The following is a 7,307-nucleotide window of genomic DNA, read 5'->3' as shown; positions in this document are numbered from 1 at the left end:
CAGATGAATTTAAAGACATGTTAACCGAAAAGAAGCTCATCTCCAATGACTACTACTGATGGTATTATTGATTCCACAACTACATGAATGAAGCTCAAATGTATTTTTATCAGTCAAAAAAGTCAGACTCCAAAGGGTGCTTACAGTATAATTCCATTTGTGCGGCCTTCTCAGAATAACAAGATTATAGGGATGAAGAAGAGATTGTTGGGGCAGGAATGGGGAAAGAGTTGAATGAAATGATAGGCACAGGAAATTAATTTGGTTATTGGACCTCTAACTGTTGTTGCCAACAACCCTATGTATTTGTGGATCCAGGCATAGTGATATAATCCTAGCTCTTGGGTGCTGGAAGCAGGAAGATCAGGAGTCCATCCCCAGTTACATAGTGAGCTCAGGGCCAGCCTAGGCTTCCTGAGAACCTGTCTTAAAACAAAAACTTCATAGAACTGAACAGCAAAAAGAGTGAAGTGTGTGTATTCTTGCATATTATAAATCTATTATCTGATAAATAGCATATATTCATGAAAAAAATAATTGTATTTTCCAAAACAGAAAAGGCATTATATTACATGTTTGTAAATTGGCTGGATGAAGGGCAGCCAGATTCTCAACTTGGCTCTTACACTCAAACTGTTGCTGTATGTTGTTTGGAGCTGGGGTATAGTTGACAAAGAGAAGCATTTTAAACCTTTCCAGGAACAATTCTAGGATTGACCTACAAACAACTCTTAACTACGGAGAGTTTCCTACCTTTGAGAATAGATATTTATAATGAGATATTCTTTTTTTTTTTTTTCCGAGACAGGGTTTCTCTGTGTAGCTTTGCGCCTTTCCTGGAACTCACTTGGTAGCCCAGGCTGGCCTCGAACTCACAGAGATCCGCCTGGCTCTGCCTCCCAAGTGCTGGGATTAAAGACGTGCGCCACCACCGCCTGGCTATAATGAGATATTCTTAACATTGTGTTAGTTATGGGACAAATAGAAATGATCTAATTATAAGCTCACTTTAAAGAAGTCTCCCAGTAGCAGACAAGGAAGTCATAGGTCTTTGGAAGTGAGAAGTATTTGATGTGTCCTTGATCGTTTCAAACTACAGGGGCTACATGAGAAGAAATGTGCATGGTCTTTAGATACTGAGAACTGCCTTTGTGTGACAGCCAGCAAGACCACAGGGACCTCAAACCATACTCATAAGAAAGTGGATTCCGATAACAACCTTGGGAAGGAATGTTTTCTCAGATCCTCCTGATAAGAGCCCAGCCCAACTGATAATATGATTCCAGCATTGGTAAGACCCTAAGCAAAGAACACAGAGGAATCCATCTGGATTCTGACCTACGTCACTGTGAGATAATGGGTGTTGTATTAAGTTGTTAAGTTTGTTGTAATTTGTTATAGCAGCAATAGAAAACGAATTGTGTGGGATTCTTTATGATAACTAAACTTCGCAAGTGGTAGTTACTTAATATTTATTTGCAGTGTCGAAACTAAAACTGTATCAACGAACTTTTTGTACTCTGTTACATTAAAATCTATTGGTTTATCTTGTACTTTGAATGGATCAATTATCCATGCATGGTTTTTAGAACATCATGCATTAGTCATTATAGAGGTCTTCTGATTGTTGACTCATTCTTGACTACACAATATAAAGAGTTTATGCTCACCTAATATTATTACTAATCTTATCATGAAGGTCTTTAGGGGTATAAGGAAGTTCTCAAGCTCACAGTGTGAGATAGAGGTTCTCAGACTTCTACAGTTTGCCTGAAGGCTTAAAATTTATGATTGACAGTAAATACTATCAGTTGTTTTCCTTATAGTGACAAGATCACTTTGTTGATCTTCAACAAAACATTAGCCAAATACCCAACTTTGAATAACCACAGCCTGTCTATTGATTTCAAGTAAAAAAAAAAAAAAAGCTCCACGAGAAGTTGGATAGTGTTAATTAAAAGGAGTGTGTGGGAGGGAGTGGGGGAGGAGAGGATAGAATTTTGCCAGGTTGGCTTTCAGTTAGAGACACAAATGCTTTTGCTCATGAAAGTCATCATACTTCAGTGTGAGGTGGAACTACTTTCCTACACACACACACACACACACACACTAACTATTAAAGATCTATTTAATGATTTGATATAGAATAAAACCTAACTTTAAATCATTTATTATGATGTGTATGTGGATGTGTGTACCATGGTGCATGTGTGGAGGCCAGAAAAGAATCTTGTGGAGGTTTGGTTTTGGGTTGGTTTTTGTTGTTTGTTTGTTTGTTTATTTTCTTCACTTCCCCCTGTGTGTGGGGTCAAGATATCTAAGTCAGGTCACCAGATGTGGGGAGCAAGTGTTACTCTCTACCTACTGAGCTGGCTCTCTGACTCCATTATATTTTTGCTTGTTTTAAGAGACAGTCTTTCTTTCTTTTTTATGTGTATGCATGCTCTAGCTGCATGCACATCTTTATTCCAGAGGAGGGCATCAGATCCCACTATGGATGGTTGTGCACCACCATGTGGTTGCTGGGAATCGAACTCAGGACCTCTGGAACAGCAGTCAGTGCTCCTAACTGCTGAGCCATCTCTCCAGCCTCCCCCACTTTTTTATGGCAATGGTACTTTGCCTGCATGCATGTCCGTGTGAGGGTGTTGGATCCCCTGGAACTGGAGTTACAGTATTTACATAATATACAGTATATAAAGTATATACATTTATATATATAAAGTATATATATGTATATAAAGTATTTACATTTTTCTTTTCTTTCTTTTTTTTAAAGACAAGAACCTTAAATCTAATCTCCTTTGCTTAGCTCTTTTCCTAACCCTTGACAACTTGTAACCAACCCCCCTAATCAATGAAAATTATCCCAGACCCAAAACCCATTAAAAGACCAAAAAAACCACCCGCCTCACACAGTTGTGAGCTGCCATGTGAGTGCTGAGAATTGAACCCGAGTCCTCTTGAAGAGCAGCCAATGCTCTTAACCGCTGAGCCATCTCTCCAGTCCTGAGACAGAGTCATTCTATGAAGCCCTGGAGACCATGTTGTATATTTGTTTTAAGAGATCAGGCTCGCTTCTGCTTCAACCTCCTAAAGTAGTAGGCTTCCAGGCACGTGGCTACCACACCTGGTTGAAATGCAGTGATTTGGATCACTTCGTCAAGATGTTCTGAAGTGACATTTCCTCTAGCAGGAGTAAGTGCATTGGTCATGAAGACTGCATAAGAACACAGCCTTCATCCATGCTGAGGCAATGGAACTTTTACCCCCTCCCCTCATTGTTTTTGCTCTTGACAGAAAAAGGCAACTAGCGTCTGAGCATTACAGAAGTCCATTGAACCTCCAGAATCTTAGGGGCCCCTTTTTTCTTTGGACTTAATTTTTAGGGCTGCTGGTCTAAGCCAAGGCTAGGAGGGATGGGAAAAAAAATTGAAATGGCTGGCTATAAGGAAAATTGTCTAGATTCATTCTCCTGAGGACTTGCACTATGCCCCTTCCTACTCCCAATTCCCCTTGTGTCTGAAGGCAATAGCTGCTCTCTAAGGCTGTCTGCATCCTGAGATCTTACATGTTCTGTATCAAATGGCCAAAAAGCCAATAGAGCATCCCGTCATGGCCCAGGCACCTGCCGTAGCTGTTTACTAGTCCACCCTGGTTCCCTGTGGCTCTGCTAGTCCAGTTAGAGCTATTTGTCTCTCCTTGTGTCAACCACCCTTCTACTCACAAAGAGCAAGCACCTGCTGTGGAAGCAGTCCAGTGCCAGGTGCTAACGGGAGGGAGGAAGCGGCACTTAGCCAATGGCTATTCCTGTAACACTTACATAAAGCGGCTTACTTCACAACTACAGAGGAGACTGAAGGGAACGGGGAGTACCCCTTCATGGGAGGGGGCTTCAGATGAGGGGCCTCTGAGGAAGACAGACACTAGTGTGGCTTGAAGGCTCCCTGAAATCCATGTGAGTTCATGGACAAGCTAACAGGAGAGGTCGATTTCTTGTTCTAGGGGTGAGGGAGACATTTTAGACTGTGCATCAACAGTACTAATAAGAGCGATGGGAGTGATAAGGAAGCTGTATGGAGTTGGGGATCAGACTGAAAGGGTGAGAACAAATCATGGGTGCCCAATCTCTTCTTGCCAGGCATGAGTTACTACTAAATGTGGATGAACAGGATGGAAGCCAGATCAGGTAAGCCAAATCTGGTCCAATATATAGAAAACACCGAAAGGTGTGAGAGACCAAAAGAACTAAAAGCAACTGATCTCCAGTACTTCCTTTCTTCTTACTCCAGCCCCGTGAGGTGGGCCTTGGCATTTTCATCTGCAGGAATTTGAGGCTCAGAGAGATGGATTAACTTACTCAAAGTCACCCAGATGGTAATCTACAGGGAAGTCCTTCCAACATAGGAATTTCTGCCTCTGCAGTCTAAGCTCTGAGTGACCACAGTGATGGAGGGAAAATAGAATAACAAAAAAGAAAGAGTCATAGTATACCAAGTGCTAGATTCCCATCAGGCTTTGAGGAAAGTGTATGCACTATTTTGTTCAGTCATCTCTGTAGGCTTCTGAGGTAGAGATCATTATCATCCTCACACCCAAATCTAGCTAGAGAGCCAAGGTTTCCTGCCTCAAGGTTTCCTGCAGAAGCACAGGCATAACATGATCAAGGCCTGAAGCCAAGTGGCCAGCAAGTCACTTCACAGCTACTGGACCCTTAGCTGATCAAGCGTTCTGTCCTCCATGTTCTGCTCATCTCTGAGTGGGAACAATAATCCCTCATCAGATTTGTAGAAGGAGTAAATGAAATAAGGTAATAAAGTACTTGCCACACTGCTTGGGAAATACTGAGCATGTAAACCTGTTAACAGTTTTGTTATTGCCATTTTATGAGTTTCCCGGGACCCACCTCCCAGGAAGGCATCTGTCAGTGGTTTTCAGGGTCTGCAGATTTAAAAGACAAGAAAAAAAAGAGTCTATCACAGGGAATTCAGCCCCATCTTCAGAAAGCCTCATGCTAGTTAGGGCAAGTAGGCAGTATCAGAAGGAGTAGGGTGGGGAAGCTGGAATGGAAGAGCCAGGCCTAGACCAGGCCTGTCAAAGTGCAGGAGGGAGAGAGCCCTGGTGGGAGTGACTTTGCAGAGCCTCTCCATTCTAGCCTGCTCCCTCCCCTGTAGTTTTGTTTTTCTAGGCCTCTGCAGTCCAAATGAGGAGCAAATGGGGAGCTACAAGAGGCTCTGCACAAGAGAGCAACACCACATGGGCCACAGCCCGGACTCAAACGGTGGGCAGGACTCTGGCAGAGGCTGCACAAGGAGAGCTGTGTGGTAACCAACTGTTCTCCGGAGGGAACTCCTTGTCCCAGCAAGCTGAGGGGGTGGCTCCAAGACTTGGCACATTTGGGACATTTGGACTTGAGGGCAGAGGCCTCAGGCACCATTTGCTATCTATGCTATGGGAACGTGCTTGACTTGGGGACAAGATCTTCTCTTCTCGTCTTTCTGAGCAGAACCTGCCTGTCCTGTTCCTTGCCTCCATCACCTAGCACCCTCAACTGCACATCCAGGCTTTGTATCCTCAGCACGGGGTGCTGATTCAAGAAGCGGACACTCTAAAGAAAGAATAGGGCACAGTTTTTAAACACGAGAGGACACTGATGATGGGGACTTCCAGCTTGGCCTTCAGGGGATGCATTATCCATGTCTACTGGCTGAGACACTTCCGGCACCCTTGGTAGCCCCTTTCTTCCCTGGCTTCCCGTGGCAACACTGTAAGGCAGTGCCGAGCACAGTGATTGAGTTCACGTCACAGCTTTGTCCCTTTGAGCTCTTTGACCTTGGGCAAATGTCTAATCTCACCTGCAGAATGAAGCCCTTAATAACATCTTTCTTCTAAGTTTGCTTGCGAGGCCAAATTAAGCCCCATAAAGTGCTTAAAACAATATCTAGCACATCAAACTTTAAGTGATGTTCTCTGTTCTTCTTATCTGCTCTGTGCTACTTCTCCCTGCCAACATCACATCTCCTTCTTGATGTGTCCTTAAACACAGCCCTCTCACTTGCTCCCACACCCAATAGTTTTTCTGGAATTGACCATTCTATTAAGTGCAAAGGACTATGTGAACAAAATGAACTACAGAATAACATCTTCATTAACTACTTTAATGCTGTCATTTCTTTACTGTGACTCACAAATCTGTGTTTCTGTCTCTCTATCTCTCTCTATATATCTATATCTATATCTATCTATCTATCTATCTATCTATCTATCTATCTATCTATCTACCTATCTATCTACCTATCTATCTACCTATCTACCTACCTACCTACCTACCTACCTACCTACCTACTTACCTATCGATCCATGTGAGTAAAAATAAAGTTTCTCAGAATAATACTACTCATCCTTGTTAAGTGGAATTCATTCTCTTTATATATTTATATTGTATTTTTGAGATATGGTCTCACTGTGTAGCTGTCCTGGAACTCACTATGTAAGCCAATCTGGCTTCAAACAGAGATCCACCTGCCTCTCCCTCCTAAGTGCTGGTAATGGGAGTGTGCACCACCACACCCAGCTGGGGTTCCTTCTTACATTTGCTGTTCATTTTGGCAAGTGCTGATCTCAGCCTACTAAGTTGATTTTGAAGCCTACCATGAGTTATGACCCAAGGTCAGAGACACACAGCCTCAGGGATAACCCGGAGACTCTCTAATACACTCCGGAGTGAAAGTAAGGTTTCCATAGGCTGCAAAGTGTAATTCCAGAGGAATGGCTTGTTTGTGAAATGGGGATAATCATTGGGAGTTTCAGAGAGTCTGAAGAGGCGGGAGTCTGGAGAGGCAGGCTGGGCCCCAGTGACAAGGGACTACCATATAGAGGCATTTGGCTTTTTCCCATACGCAACTGGGTGTGACTGGAAGTTTTTAGGCAGAGGAAGATCATCCACAGGACTGCTACAGGAAGATTGTTGGGTCACATGAGAGGACACTGAGTGGGCAATGCTAAGTCAAGGACAATCAGGAAGCTATATTTCTTCAAAAAGAATAGTGGTTTCAGACCATGGGTTTTAAATGATTTAAACTAGTCTCAAACATATCTTCACGGATCAAAATGGAAACCATAATGTCAAGTTATTTTTGCCAACAAGAAGTAAGTTTGTTTATTCCTGTAGTATAAAAGTATGATTCAGGACTCAACAAAGTCATGGATAACATTTTCTTCATCCTTCTTATTGGGAAGGGTTTTCCCTGCAAAATATTGTCTAGATGCTTGAAGACGTAGCCAGTTGCTGAGAGGTTAATTGAAAA

General features: G+C 42.8%; 1 long non-coding RNA gene across 1 annotated transcript; it reads left to right on the top strand.

Annotated features, from left to right (window-relative positions):
• The first annotated feature begins 909 nt into the window (after positions 1–909).
• Positions 910–6,232, top strand: LOC131899533 (uncharacterized). Its single transcript, XR_009376096.1, has 3 exons — positions 910–1,291; positions 4,142–4,189; positions 5,175–6,232. It is a non-coding gene; the product is annotated as an uncharacterized LOC131899533 (long non-coding RNA).
• Positions 6,233–7,307: the final 1,075 nt, after the last annotated feature.

The sequence above is a fragment of the Peromyscus eremicus genome, chromosome X (genome assembly GCF_949786415.1).
Source record: "Peromyscus eremicus chromosome X, PerEre_H2_v1, whole genome shotgun sequence".
In the NCBI taxonomy this organism is placed as follows: domain Eukaryota; kingdom Metazoa; phylum Chordata; class Mammalia; order Rodentia; family Cricetidae; genus Peromyscus; species Peromyscus eremicus.
This window is presented reverse-complemented; position numbering and strand designations above follow the sequence as displayed.